The sequence below is a fragment of the Crotalus tigris genome, unplaced genomic scaffold (genome assembly GCF_016545835.1).
Source record: "Crotalus tigris isolate CLP2741 ecotype Arizona unplaced genomic scaffold, ASM1654583v1 scf7180000017638.2057652, whole genome shotgun sequence".
Classification (NCBI taxonomy): Eukaryota; Metazoa; Chordata; class Lepidosauria; order Squamata; family Viperidae; genus Crotalus; species Crotalus tigris.
The window spans coordinates 1934687-1951247 of NW_024096531.1; positions in this window are offsets into that span (position 1 = coordinate 1934687).

A 16561-nucleotide genomic window follows, 5' to 3' on the forward strand; every position below is an offset into this window, starting at 1 on the left:
TCACAAGAATGAGAGAAAATACAGTTTAGGTCCAAATGCTTAAACATAAGTTTCCCTCAAGTAGGATATTGAACAAATGATCAAGTATAGAATGCTGCCAATATTGATTGTTCATTCAGTGCACTGAACACATAGATCAGATCTGTTGCTAGGAGTTGAAAATGACTTGATGGCACATCATCATCATATGTTCAAGATTCTCCTATTGTATTTTCTAATACAGTGGTCTTACATGGATTTTGTATATATGTTTACTTCTCTTTTGTTATGTCCTCCTCATACTCTAAATAAATAATAAATGCAGTGGTCTGCCGCTCCCATCATTCAACCAGCTATCTTGAATGAGGACAATGGAAGTTACATCATACTGGGACATCTTGCGAACAATTGCTGAACAAAGGCTATTTTGGATGCTGCATATATGTTTTGCATACCCCAGAGAATAAATGTAGTCCATATTCTGCTTTGATTCCTTACATCATTTGAATTAGTAAGTCCTATTTTTATTAAGGATAAAGAATTTATCACTCATACGGATTCCGTCTGAAATACATCACCCAATATGGCAAGTGAGATACAAGTATAGACATAAAAAGCAATAATAAAGCATTTTATTGTATTTTTAATCCCACCTTTATTATTTTATAAGTAACTCAAAGTGGTAAACATACATTTCTTCCTCTTCCTATTTCCCCACAACAACCTTGTGAGGTGGATTGGGTTGGCCCAATGTCACCCGCTTTACTTTTATTTATTTATTTATTTATTTATGAGACTTATATACCACTTTAAGTGCGAGCACTCTCTAAGCGGTGTACACCAGTAAGCAATGTGTATGTGTATATTTATTTATATACAATGTGTATATATATCAACAATCTGGGTCCTCATTTTACCTACCCTGGAAGGATGGAAGGCTGAGTCACACTCTTCAATGCCTTGGTAAGGCCACACTTGGAATACTGCATCCAGTTTTGGTCACCACGATGTAAAAAAGATGTTGAGACTCTAGAAAGAGTACAGAGAAGAGCAACAAAGATGATTAGGGGACTGGAGGCTAAAACATATAAGGAACGGTTGCGAGAATTGGGTATGTCTAGTTTAACGAAGAGAAGGACAAGGGTGGACATGATAGCAGTATTCCAATATCTCAGGGGCTGCCATAAAGAAGAGGGAATAAGCTATTTTCCAAAGCACCTGAAGGCAGGACAAGAAGCAACGGGTGGAAACTAATCAAGGAGAGAAGCAACCTAGAACTAAGGAGAAACTTCCTGACAGTGAGAACAATTAATCAGTTGAACAGCTTGCCTCCAGAAGCAGTAAATGCTCCAACACTGGAAGTTTTTAAGAAGAGACTGGACAGCCATTTGTCCGAAATGGTGTAGGGTTTCCTGCCCGAGCAGGGGGTTGGACTAGATGACCTCCAAGGTCCCTTCCAACTTTACTATTATTATTATTATTATTATAACCTTGAGCCGGTGAGATTTGAACCGCTGACCTGCTGAACACAGTCAGCTAAAGTGGCCTGCAGTACTGCACTCTAACTGCTGCGCCACCTTGGCTCATTACTCATTTTATATTATAACTCCTGGTTTCTAGCCTGGTTCTTTCAAAATTGGTCTAGTAGTATAATAATGGTATGTGTGTGTGTATTGAATATATTATTAAATCCTTTATATAAGTTCATAATAGAATATATATATATATCATCTAGAATTATAGCTATAAAGCTTCATTCTTAGAAATTGTCAGAATCAAGGAGTTTGTCATATACACATACATACAGTATATGAACGTTAGTATTTTACTGTCATACCTGTCAGGAACAACAGAACATGTTTGTTGGATCAAAACAAAATTGGATAGACCTCAAGTAAGAGAATAGAGTATTGTCATTTGTAATATTGATAGATAAATTCTTCAAGAAGTGAATCTGGTTAATACAAACAAAGATATCTACCAGTACTCATTATAGGAATGCAACTGATATCCAGGACCTGAATTAAGATTCCCTTTCTCAATCCCACTAGTTAGCCGTTGTCATCCAAATGTAGTGTAGCATTGGATTCAGTATCAGCAGACTATTGACTTTTGAATCACTGTTGCAGGTGGCTCACAAATAACATATCTTCACTCCAGTCTAAAGGCACATAACCCGATTATACTGCTTGATGAAGACAACTTTGTTAGTTTCTGAATGAGTATCCAACTGTACATACTGTTTTGCAGTGCTTTTTTTGTAAAAAAAAAAAAAAAAGGTGCCGGAACTCATACATGTCATACAACCCGCCTTACCTACCCTACAAGGTTCCATCCAAAAAAGGTGCCGGTACTCTGCTGTTTTGAGCCTTTCCTGTCTCGGGATCAAAGTCTTGCTTCTCCTTTCTTTACTCTGTGTATCTACTGGAAAAGCAAAGGGGGCAAGATTCTTTATAAAAATACAAGAAGAACAGGGACATTTTCAGAACAAAGATTATTCTGGAACTCTCATCATATTCAGTCTATGTGTATGTGTTCATAAATCCTTCAGAGACATCTTGTCAAAGAAACTAAATCTATGGTAAACACTGATAAGTCTGAAATTTCTGACCCCTTAGAAATGAGGTGTGCATGCATAACTGTGTCATCAAAATGCAATTTCTTTCTCTTGTAACCTTTTTTTAATATCCTGAAATTTGGCTATATTATCTATAAAGAGAATTTCCATGAAAACCTAATTTAGCAAACAAGGCTGCATGATTGAACAACTATCCCTTTTATTTCAAGAATCTTCACTAGATTAAATTCCATATTTCTGAGATTTGGGCAGGAGAATCCTTACTTTTCTGGAGCTGGGCAAAATCAAAGACCCTTGGTAGAAAAGATAAGGACTCTCCACATGAACAGACAACTAGGTATCCAGAGGTTTAACTTGATATATGACAATGTACTATACTTCTTCCTTTTACATAGTATTCTTTAGAAATATGAGTCTGCCTGTTTGGAATTCCAAGCTCTCTCAGTTCTGAGAGCTGTCCATAGGCTTCTGGACCTTGTTCAAATCTAATGTAGTCATTTACCTTATTATTCCTATTCTCTCACAAACACTGATTCTTATATGTTCAAAATATAAATGCTAACAATAAACCTTTTACTTATCTGGGAAGGAGTATGAATTAGAATCTCTGGAATAAATAACTGGGTCACAAATAAGCAGCTATTGGAGATCTTTTCCTTTAGCCTTTCTAAGTTCATCTACCTCATTATTTTGAAAATGTTCCATTATGCGAGTAGAAAGCAACAATGGTGTGCAGACTTCACTAGGGATTGTAGAGGAATTCTCTGTTTACTAAAGTCAGAAAGGCAAAACAGTTTTCAATTGGAAGAAATATAATTTCAGGGGATGAAGCCCACTCTGTTTTTGTTTATTTGACATTTATTAAGTCCATAATCCTTTTTGTGTTTGCTTATTTGCAAGAAATGTAGCCTTTGCATAATAAAGACACAATTGGAATTAACAGATGTTATGGTATAGAGTTAATCTTTTATTAGAGTTGTATACATTTTTAAATTAGTAACTAAAGTTAGGTTTCTAAGAAACGCAACTGTTTAAATTCTTCCATAAATATAACTCAGACTGATGCTGCTGAAGGCTTGAACATGTATCAATCCCAATTTTTGCCTCTTTGATGCCTCTATTTATCTAGCTATCATCTATCTTAAAACATTGCAATATGGATTAGTACTAAAATCAGGCTACTTAAATAGTATTAGAAATTATTTCAGACCAATGTTTAGGACAATTTTTGTTAATTATTAAAGACATATTGGGAGGCAGAAAAATAAACTATGGTCAGCTTTCATATTCTGTGATCAAATACTCAAACAACTTACTGGCCTAGAAAGTGTTTTGTGTATTGCATTGACATAGTTGATAGTAGCAGCAGAATCCCGAGAAACAGAATAATATTAATTGAGGAGAAAAAAAGGAAAATACAAAGCAAATGGATGATCATGTGGGTGCCAAAAATGTTATTGCTAAGGCACAATTGAGGGGTTGGAAGAAAAGAATGTTCTATCTTTGATTGAGCGCCATGGATGTCCTCAGAATCCTGAATAATTATTACAAACATTGGAACAAGAAGATCTTATCCACTTACAGTACTGTTCTCCTACTTTCTCCCCAGATATTTCTTTTATTTATGATTATATTTTTATCCCATCTTTATTCTAAGAGTTCAAACAAGTGTACATGATAGAGGCTTCTCTTTATTTGGTCTTCTCTGCAACAGCCCTATGAGGTAGGTGGGTTGAGGAACAGTAACTGGTTCAAAATCAGGCTAGTACAGTAGAGGTTGAACAATCCGACATTTCAACTACCACAACTATATTATGCATGGTGATCCGCTTCAAAACTGTGCCTAACTTATTCACTGCAAAGATCAGTCTTTCAATGGGCTAAGCAATAGGCAGCAAAAGCCAGAGAAGAGACTTGCATGCCAGATACCGCCTGCTCAGTGCCTTATAAACTAGCTTAGTGTCTGTCCCATCACTACTGTAATGCTGGAGGAAATAATCTAGTTAGCTTTTGTTCCTGGAACAGGAAAGGGCATAGTCTTGTTTGGGAGTGTTCTTCTGTTTTATAAACAGAGAATATACCTGCATAATAGGAAAGAATCATCAGGTAAGCTTCTTCCCGAAACACACATTATGCTGACAATATAGCTTTGCTAAGATGTAACTTCAGCCCAATGTGAAGCGTTCCTTTTTATTTCAACCTATTATATCTGGATGAACCACACAAAGGTGCAACAAAACAGTGCAAAAATACTTCTTGTCACAAGCACAAAGAAGTTGAGCTTCTTTTAAAGAAAACATCAGTTAAAAAAATAAATACATATAGTGGAAACAAAGGTGGTTCAAAGCTTTGTATTAAAGATAATGCTGATTTTTGTCAACAATCCTAACAAAAATTTGTTTTTGCTGTTACGTTAACCTATAGCATTCGTTGACCTTTTGCAGATCATTTACTTATTAAAAGAGTTTCCTGCTGGCATATAAGATTTTCCCCATTGTCATTCTTTCCATTCACTACCCACAGATTCTTTTATACTTAGATCCAAAAGATGCTTTTGGAGACAAATGTCTTTAGAAGAGTGAGAAAATTACTTAACATTTCTACCACCTAGCCAAGAACATTTAACAAAAACAAACCACACTAAAGTATGCAAATATTTCAATAACAAATAGTATGATGATGCCTCTACTTACATCAAAATTTATCTTTCTTTTATTAGAACAAGTCTTTATAACAACACTGAACTTTTTGAATGTATCCAAAAGTTCATCTCCTATCATTCCAGGATGGTCTACTGTGCCAGTATAATATGCATGGCTTTTTCTAATGTTTTGTTCCAACTTAATTACAGATAATTCTTCCTGGAGATGTGCTAGTATTAACTCATTGAATGGATTGTGGGAAGGGAAGGGAATCCCACAATGCCATGTCCAGACTCATTCATGCACACTCACTCAAAAGCATGGTAGAAATATATAAAAGAAATACTAGAGCAGGCATCCTGGAGAATAAAATTGTGACATCCTGGGGAATAAAATTTACATCCAGCTTTCCTCAGATGGATTTTGTCCTATATAATTCAAGCTTAAGGCCAGCAGCCACAAAAATTGTAAGAAACAGCATGTATCCTGCTGCTTGTCACTGGGACAAAATCAGTACAGTATTGTAGCCTTCCCAATGAATAATTTAACAAGACATAATGGTTCTGGTAGGCCTAATAAGGCCAAAGGATGCCTCACAGAGGACTGTCATCAGTTGTGATATCTTTTTGCCATATTTTCTTTTAAGGATAGAAGTTATTTATGTGGGTTCTGGTATTTTATTAGCTTAGGGCTTGTGCTATATAGAATATCGGTCCATTTACCTCAATCTAGTCTACAACAATTGATAGAAGAACTCCAGGATTTCAACAAGAATTTTTCTTAGATGTATTGGAATTGCAGGCATTGAGACATTTTATTTAAATTTTTTTGCTCTACCACTTTTCTACCGTTATTCCTGACATTGCATATTTGTACTGCCACAACGGTACAATATGGGTCCAGTCACAGGATATTTACCAGAATAAAAGGAAAATGTATTAGGTACAGCTGTAAAATTAGTTGTGCTCATTTTAGTTTTGTCATAAACATGCAGCTTCCTGAAGAAGTTTTATTTTTTTTAGGGTCAAGTTACTGGGATTGGGCAAAAACTATTGATCGTGCAGTTATGTTCTAGGGCACATTGTAATATCTGAACTACCTTCCTAAGGTGTCCTCTGGTTCAGCTCCGGCAGCAACATGGTTTGTTTGTTGCATTTTTAATGATTCACATCCTTCTTCAGACCACAGATCTATACTGTACACTTTGAAACTGTTTTTTCTACACCCCATTGCAGAACTCTAGCCACTACACTAGGACAGTCCTTTTCTGCACAACACTGAGGCGGGAATCTGTATTAAATCTCTTTCCATATGTAGCATTATCCCCTCAGAGGCCGCCAAGCGTCGTGCTCTGCAGCTGTGCTCTCAAGGTGTTGGTAAGGTATCCTTTCTAGCAGAAGCTCACGTGAAGTGAGGAGGTGGCAGACTCTCATCATCAAAAGGGGCAGCTTTCAGGAACAAAGATGACCAGACCCTAGCCCTTGTAGTCAATGCATGACGGTGTTTAACAGCTCCAGGCAGTCATAGCAGCAATAGTCAATGATTTCACAGTGACTGTTTGGAAACAAGTGGGGTGGGGAAAACCCCGGCTCCAGGCAACAATAGGAACACGAACGAAGGTAGTCAGTGTTCTGCAGTAACAGCTCACCCTGCAAAGGCAACTCCCCACAATGTCTATAACTTGCACAAATAACAATAATCAAAGTTCGGATAGCTGCTGGTCTCCAAAGCAGTAACAACCAGCCTCTCCTTCTCTTCTGTTGTTGCTCGCAGTCTTAGGTCACAATGGTGTCAAAACCCCTCCCCCTTTTCCTTTATTGTTAAAGTCTGAATTTAGCAACCTCAGCAACTTTCTCTCTCTTCACTCTCTCGCTTGCCTCTGCTTGGGATATCCCCCCTGTGAAAGAAAGCAGTAAAATTCCACCTTCTCTCTCTCTCTCTCTCTCTCTCTCTCTCTCTCTCTCTCCTTCCCTCTCCTTCATAGAAAGCGATCAGCTAAAACCTCAAATCCCTCTTCGACTTCACCTGGTCTCTCTCCGACAACTGCAACAGCAACCACCCCCACCCTCTTTCTTTCTTCCTTTTTCTTTTCTTCTGCCCAATCCATGCCCACCGCGCCCAAAATCGGCAGCAGCTGTCCGAGCTTCCCTCTCTCAGGCAGGCTCCTGAAAAGCCTTTCAGCCAGCCCTGCTACATACTCCCCCAACCTAAGCAGTTTCTTTGGTCCCCCAAAGAATAGGGAACTTTCTGCTAAGCGTCTATATTATCCGGGGGTGAATCGACTTTCATTACACAGTAAGCATCACTCTCTCTCTATGCTATGGCCCGGGGTATCATATGTTAATCTCTTCACCAGCTGTAACACCCACTTTGGTCTCAGCACTTTAGGCTCAGCAATATCACGGGTGCCGTCCTCTCATAACTCCTCACTTCCGGAAGTATCCAGGACTGGTGACTACTCCTCTAATGCTGGTGATTGCGCACCATGTGAAGTAACCCGATCCATCTCTAACGGTTTCCCCAACTCTGAGATCTCTGGGGTCAACGACCCCTCCTGTCCCAATAATCCCCCAGGCTGATCCCCTCCTCAAATCATTGAGGAGTCTGCTCCCCTTCAGAAGTTCTAGGCATGGGTTCTGAAATGTCAGGCTCAGACTGTTCTAATTCCACCTCACTACTCACAGTGGGAGGTGTGATCCCAATATCCCCCGATGACCACAACCAACCTATACAACTCTCTTCCTCTTCAGAGTCTTCCGTTTCCCTTCCTACAGACAGACTGGATTTCGCCCTAGTTCCTAACCTTCTTCCCACTATACAGGGCTCAGTTGCGATAACTGGCCGGGTGACTCATACTGCCTCATTCAAGGGCAATAAATGGTTCTGATGCCACACTTTCAAAGGCCCTAAACTTCCCTCTGGTTGTATCCGATACACTGGTAGTCCCGGCAGCTTCTCATTAACAACATACAACTGGAGATCCCACTGATCTGCCAGTTTGTGCTTCCCAGAGGGACCCAAATTCCTTAATAGCACTCGATCACCAGACTGCAAATCCTGAACTCTTACTTTCAAATCATAGTTCCTCTTATTTTGCTGTTCCCAAACCCCTGCGGCCTCTGCAGCCTTTTCATAAGCCCCCTTCAAATTTTTTCTCAATCTATCTACATAATTACAATGTGACCTAACTGAGGTCTCATCCACTGAGGTGCCAAAGACTATGTCTACCAGCAGGCAGGCTTCCCTACCAAACATCAACCAATACAGGCAATACGGGCTTCATTTCTTGTGCTATTATATGCATGCACGACAGTAGAAATATGTTGCATCCAGTGTTGCTTCTGTTCTTCAGTGAGTGTCCCCAACATATCCAAAAGAGTACGATTAAACCTCTCAGGCTGCGGATCTCCCAGTGGATGATACGGGTCGGTACGGGACTTCTGAATGCCCAGTAAGTTCAGTAGTTGCTTAACAAGCCTGCTTTCAAAGTCCGTCCCTTGGTTGGAATGTGTGCACTGAGGCAGCCCATAATGTACAAAAAACTTCTCCACCAATACTTTGGCTACCGTAACAGTGCGCTGATCTTTTGTCAGGATGGCCTAAGCATAACAGGTAAAATGATCAGTCATGACCAATACATTTCCTCGCCCAATTGCATCTGGTTCCAGGCAAAAAAAAATCAATGCAAACCAAATCCAAGGGCCCATAACTTTGCAAATGGCCCATTGTCGCAGTCCTTGAAGGCAGGGTTTTCCTCTGAATGCAACGCAGACATGATCTACAATAGTCCCCGACTTCCGTCTTCATGCAGGGCCCGTAGAATCGATCCATTACTAGTCAGGGCAAGCCTACTCTCCTCTCTGACCTGAATGGGATTACAGTATAATTTGGGAACACCAATTCAGCCCCAATTGCTCCCCTAGCTCAATGCTCAACCCCTCGACACGGTGCTTGAATGCCATCAGGGGGCAATTGTATCCACTCTCTGACACCTGCCCCTGAATCCTGGGGCCTCCTTGACAAAGCATCTGCATCCGTGTTCCTCACACCTGGGCGATATCTCAAACTGAACCTAAATCCAGAAAGGGCGGCCAACCGTTGATGCCCTGTGGCATCAAGTTTAGCGGTTGTGAGCAAGTACGTGAGTGGATTATTATCTGTTTTAATCTCAAACTCTGCCCCATACAAAGAATCTTTCAATTTATCCACAACCGCCCATTTGAGTACCAAAAATTCCAGTTTATGAGTGGGATAATTCTTTTTCCCGGGGGTTAAGCCCCTGCTAATATATGCAACGGGTTTCAACTGTGGATCATGTTCCTGATACAACACTTCCTCAAGGCCATCCCGATTGGCATCCACATGTAACTCATACAGTCTGCAGCTGCGCTTTCAAGGTGTTGGTAAAGTGTCCTTTCTAGTAGAAGCTCACATGAAGTGAGGAGGTGGCAGACTCTCGTCGTCAAAAGGGGGGGGGCTTTTAGGAACAAAGATGACCAGCCTCTAGTCCCAATAGTCAATGTATGATGGCGTTTAACAGCCCCAGGCAGTCATAGCAGCAATAGTCAATGATTTCACAGCAACTGTTTGGAAACAAGTGGGGTGGGGAAAACCCCGGCTCCAGGCAGCAATAGAAACACGAATGAAGGTAATCAGTGTTTTGCAGTAACAGCTCGCCCCGCAAGGGCAGCTCTTCACAATGTCTATAACTTGCACAAATAACAATAATCAAAGTTCGGATGGCCGCTGGTCTCCAAAGCGGTAATGACCAGCCTCTCCTCTTCTGTCATCGTTCGCAGTCTCAGGACACATTGGTGTCAAAACCCCTCCCCCCTTTCCTTTATTGTTAAAATCTGAATTTGGATCCTCATTTTACTGACTTTGGAAGGATGGAAGGCTGAGTCAACCTTGAGCCCCTCAGGATTGAACTGCTGGCAGTGGGCAAAATTAGTCTGCAATATTGCATTCCAACCACTGCGTCACCATGGCTCTATAAAAAAAATACAAAATATAAAGAAAATACTGTAGCAGCATTGCTATTAAATCTAGGTAAGAATAAAGAAGCTAACAAGCTTAGTGGAAGACATGTGCATTTATAACTTCCTAAATATGAGAAGAGTGAGGACCAAATGCAGTTCCCCAGGGAGCATATTTTGTAGCCTGGCAGTTATACCAGAGAAGGTGTGGAATCTCCATGAGCAGGATATCTTCGGAAGGGTTTTTCTTCCTGATTCAAGCAGGACTTTTAAATGAACTGCTCTGCAGTTGCAGGCTCTGTTCACTCTTATGTTCACCTGGTTTTGTTTCTATGTTTTATCTTTGAATATTCACACATTCATTCATTTTTATGTTGTCTTAAATATCTATTTATTATCTATCATCTATCTATCTCTATCCAGCAACTCTCTGTCTATCCATCTATCCTCTCTACCAACCACTTGGATAAAACAATGGTCAGAGCAGGAGAGTACAATTCTTTCCTATCATGCTAATAAGTGTCAGCTTGCTACTTAATCAATTTCACAAACTGCTTTTATCAGGAAACCTGAGGACGATTTCTTTTAATTAATTCCATAAAGTCTACAGAAAATCCACCAGAGTTCCACTAGTAAAGCTGGCAGTACCATACTTTTAAATCACATTGTATCAGAACAGTACAGGGAAACCATGATTCCATATATCAGCAACAGAAAAGTGGACTTTTGAAGGAAAATAATATCAAGAAAATAAGTTGAAGTATAGATTGCCCTAAGTCAGGCAATCATCATATCATTCCAGAACAGATTATTTTGACTTCTTTGAAATTTCGGAGTACAATATTAAATATTATGAGAGGGCATCCAAGAAAATCCTACCACAATAGTGAGATGCTACAATGCCTGCAATTTCATCCAATCTTAAGAGTCCTTAAGAATCCTATTTGTTAGGAAATGTTAATTTATTAAAAAGGCAGAAAGCCAACATTTAATGCAACTTTCCTTTGGCTGCTCTGTATATGAAGCGCTTAGACAATTTCCATAGCATCTCTCTTGGATATTGAAGAAAAATACAGTTTGAAAATCTCTAGGGAAAAACTTACAAAAATGCAAGTGCATAATTTATTGCATGTCAGGATTGGAGCTGCTTTTTTTTTTTTTTTAATGTGAGCAACAAATTGCAGGAAAAATCACTTGTTTTCTACGAGTGCCACATTTTAGGAGAATTTAACTTGGCTTAAAAGTGTCATTAAAAATATATGCATTGTAGATTATAGTTGTATAAAATGATGTATCTGTTGCACCGATAAAAGAGTATTCTAGTAGAGTTTGTACAGTGAAAAACAATGTTGCCATATTTTCAAATTGCTATTCTGATTTTTGTTGTTGCCATTAAATAAATATTGAACTTTGTAAATATGGAAAGGAGTGGCCTACCAGCCTCAAGATACCAGATTCTGAAGGAATTCTAAAGATTATATCTTCCATAATAAATATATTAGAAATGCATAGTGTAATATAGTTCAGAGATGCAGGGAGCATTCAAAATACAAAATACAAACCCCTCCATCCAGCATATACATACATACATACACATACACACACACACACACACACACACACACACACAGAGAGAGAGAGAGAGAGAGAGAGAGAGAGAGAGAGAGAGAGAGAGAGAGAAACAGACAGATATAGGAGCTGTAGTAGTGCAGTGGTTAGAATGCAGTATTGCAGGCTAACTCACTGTTCACTGTCAGTTTGATTTTGACCACTCAAGGTTGACTCAGCCTTCCATACTTCTGAGGTTAGTAAAATGAGGACCCAGCTTGTTGGGGCAATATGTGATTTTGTAAACCATTTAGAGAGGGCTGTAAAGCACTATGAAGCGGTACATAAGTCTAAGTTTTATTGCTACATACATACATGATTCATACATACATGAAAAACCAAGTACCCAAACCATCAACTATACTCATTCATTTATAGAATTCTTCGGCTCCAACCTTATTATCCCAGTGCTTGGGGGGGGGAGCTGCTCTTCATGGCTTTCTGGAAATTTAAGAGGTTGGGGGCCTGATAGATCTCAAGAGAAAGGGTGTTTCACAGGACAGGGGCTGCTAGGGAAAAGGCACACTTCCTAGATCCCCTACATGGCAACATCTAAAGCAGTGGTTCTCAACCTTTCTAATGTCGCGACCCCATAATACAGTTCCCCATGTTGTGGTGACCCCCAACCACTTATACATAACCAGGTGCCAGGGGCGTGGCCAAAGAAAAGGGGGGAAAATGGCGGACAGCCTTGTTTGGCGACCCCCGTGAAATGGTCGTTCAACCCCAAATGGGGTCCCGACCCACAGGTTGAGAACCACTAATCTAAAGGAAGGAGCTAGAGCGGGCCTAACCTATCTAATCTAGCAGAATGGGCAAATACCTTCAGTAGAAGCAGTCCCACAAATAACCATGAGGCACACTTGGCTTGCTTCAGGCATCGTCAGCAATGCCATCTAGTGGGATAGGAAGCAATCCTTCTCTGTTGCAATATCTGCCTTTTAGGGTATATTACTTCTCCTCAAGATTTTCTCAGTCTTCAAACTTCCTGCCTTTAAGAGAGAGCTCAGAACACGGATCTTTTCTTCAAGTCTTGGGCTTGAGGGCCTAATGGGCTCCTGTATGTTTGGGGCAACATGGAGGATTGTTTGTTTCCTCCCCCTCCCCCCTCAGGGCAATTGTGTTTTTTATATCATACCATTGTTTTTTATGTTTTTAATTTGTTTAATTTTGTGACACTACCTGTTGAGTCCTTGGCGAAAAGCAGATGCGAGAAGCAGTTGTAGTTCTCAGGTTTCCTTTTATTCTGTGTTCAGCTTACAAGTGAAGGCTTCAGCAACGCCCAAAAGCTCCTAGCCTCTTATATAGGCAGTTCCCGGGTCAATGTGTTACTTTTCCCGCGCCAGCACCCGCGCATGCGCACAGGCGCTGGCGACAGCCTGTCTGGTCCCGGGCAGCTTGCACCTGCCCGAGACTGCCTGCAAACGCCCCGAGCCCGTTTGCAAGGCTCGGGACATAACACCCCTTTCCCCCGGGCTAAGACTACTACCAACATACAATTATTTCTTGATGCAGTGTTCTACTCCCCAGTGCTCCTACTGTTTACTGGCTTTTGTTTGCCAGCAATGTTATGTAATCCTCTAAGTATTTAGGAGATTTCCTTGCTCTCTGTGACCTTCTCAGCTCTGGGTTTCTGACAGGTGTTCCCTGACTGAGGGGAGACGTGAGCCTGTTCTCCTTATCATGCCTTGGTGCCTTCCGAGGACTGTGCCCCGATGCCTGGCCTGCTTGCTCGCCCACCGGGCTCGTCAGGCCAGGGCTTCTGTCACTTTGTGACCTGGTTGACCTGCCTAGCTGTAGGCCCTCGGGCCCCTTGAAGTGATAGCCACTGCTGGGTGTCTCTGTAGGACCTCCTAGGTCCGTCCAAGACCTGTCAGGAGGCTGTCCATCCCCTAAGCCCCGTTCTGTGTCCGGGCTTGTGTGGGTTTCTGTGCCTTCCCCAAACTCAGTTACTCCCTGATTTGGGCTAGAGGTGTTGTGGTCGGGACTTGGTTCCTCGACTACCTCCCTGTATGTTTGACCCCCTGTAGGACTTGGGGTAAGGTCAGGCCAACTCTGGGGATTATGTGCCAGCTCTCTTGCGGGGTATGATTTATTGGGATGCTCCCGGGTATCCTCCCTGACTGGAGTACTGTGCTGTGCAGGTGAATAGTGATTGTACCCCCGGGGTGACTCCCTGGCTGGAGTAGGCGTGAATGCCTGGTAGTTGGATAGGCTCTTAGAATTCCTGTTTGGGGCACTCGCGGAATCTTGGAATGGGCCGTTTGTGGCTCCATGATTGGAGGTGGGCAGCAGCTCGTGCCCCTCCCTTTGCTCTAAAGGGTCCCCCTCCCCCCCTGGAAAAGACCCAGGAGTCTCATCTGAAAGGTCCCGCCTAGGGCGGAGTTGGTCGATGTGCCGACGCAGGACACGACCGTTGTCCAGGGCTACCTCGTAGGAGAGAGGACCTGTGACCCTGGAAATAGAAGCGGGGACCCAGGTATGACCAGGCCCGTAATTGCGAGCCAAACCGGGGCACCCACAAGTAGTTGTCTAGGTGCCCTAGGATGTGAGGTAGATGAAGGCAGTCTGTCCGGATGCAACCGGTCAAGCTTCGTAGTAAGTTTGCGCCCCCAGCGAAGTTCAGCTGGGCTTCTCCCTGTAGAAGTGGACGGTGTGGTGCGGTAAGAAAGGAGAAAGTCAGCCAACCTGTGATGCCAGTCCCCATAGGTGAGTCTTTTCAAGGCGTCCTTTGTGATGCGGACCATGCGTTCAGCCATACCGTTGGTGGACGGGTGGAAGGGTGCAGACGTGGCATGACGAATCATGTTAGCCTGTAAGAAAGCTTGGAATTCGGAGGAAGTAAATTGAGGGCCATTGTCAGACACGATGACATCTGGGAGCCCGTGTGCAGCAAAAATCCCCCTCAGTACCTGAATAGTCTTTGCAGTGGTGGTGGATGAGACAGGTACAACCTCAAGCCATTTTGAATGACTGTCAACGAGGACCAAGAAGAACTGGCCCTGAAAGGGCCCAGCGTAGTCAATGTGCACCCTAGACCATGGGGACTGTGTATCCTCCCATCTATGCACAGGAGCTTGGGGCATCTCTGGGCGAGAGCGCTGGCACAGGTGGCATGCATGCACCTTAGCCTCAATGTCCTTATCTAAACCAGGCCACCACAAGTGGCTGCGCGCAAGGGCCTTCATGCGAACAATGCCAGGATGACCCTCGTGGAGGGACTCTAAGATCCTAGTCCTCATTGAGGTGGGAATGACAACTCTGTTTCCCCAAAGCAGACAACCCTGAGAAGTGGACAACTCGTTCCTTTTGGACCAGAAACTCTGAAACTCAGGACTAGGGCAGTGCTCAGGCCATCCAGACAAAACCCAAGAAAGTGTGTGATCTGTGCCTGTTTCAGCGGCGACATCCCTGGCATTCAGAGGGGACTCGGGCAAGGCTTGGATGGATAGAATGTTGACAGCTGGCGCAGGGTCAGCTTCTACTACTGGCAGGGGCAATCTACTGAGGCCATCAGCATGGCCCATTTCTTTCCCAGGCTTGTGGAGTAAGGAAAAATCATATGCAGACAGAAAAATAGACCACCTAAGCATTCTAGGGGAAATGATTTGGGGAGTTTGTTTACGTGTGGTAAACAGTCCCAGCAGAGGCTTATGGTCAGTGAAGACCGTGAAATGCCTGCCATACAAGAAATCATGGAATTCTTTAATTCCAGCAACAACAGCCAGAGCCTCCCTGTCTATCTGAGCGTAGTTGCGCTCAGCAGAACACAGTGTTCTGGAGTAATATGCAACAGGAACCTGAGTTCCATCAGACCTGAGGTGGCTCAGGACAGCTCCTACCCCGTAAGGGGAAGCATCACAAGCGATGCACACAGGAAGGGACTCATTGAAGTGTGCAAGTACACTGTTAGAAGTGAGTAAGGCCTTGACCTCATTGAAACTAGCCTCATGTGTTTGTGACCATTGCCACACTGCTTGTTTGTCTAATAGCCTGTGAAGAGGCTCAGCTACACTAGCTTTATGTGGAAGAAAGGAATTGTAGAAATTCAGGAGGCCCAGAAAGGCCTGAAGTTCGGCCTTAGACTTTGGCCTAGGTGCTTCTAAAATGGCAGTTAGTTTGGATTCAGCAGGGTGAATCCCAGCAGCATCAATTTTGAATCCCAGAAATTCAGTAGAAGGCACCCCAATTTTGCATTTGTCTCTTTTGAGCTTGAGGCCTGTTTTCCTGAATCTTAACAGAACAGCCCTTAGCCTTTCAGCTAGAATGTGTGTGGAGTCTCCTGCAATTAAGACATCATCAAAGTAGGGGCAAACCCCCGGTATGCCCCGTAGTGTGTTTTCCATTACGCTTTGGAAAATCCCAGGAGCGACATTCACTCCAAACTGTAGCCTTTTTACCTTAAAGGCTCCCCTGTGGGTCACAATAGTCTGAGCTATAGCAGCATCATCATCAACAGGCAGCTGTTGATATGCTTGAGCTAGGTCAAGCTTTGCAAAAACACGCCCCCCCTTGAGAGAGGCCAGGATGTGACTGACCACAGGAACAGGATAGGCATGTTGCTGCAATGCCTTATTGAGTGTGCATTTGTAATCAGCACAAATGCGAATGTCCCCATTTGCCTTTAGAGGCGTGACAATGGGGGTCTCCCAAGGGCTGGAATCAACAGGTTCTAGGATTCCCTGTTGGATCAGTTTGTCTAACTCAGTGTCAATTTTACTCTTTAAAGCAAAAGGGACCCTTCTTGCTTTAATTCTAATGGGTGTGACAGTGGGGTC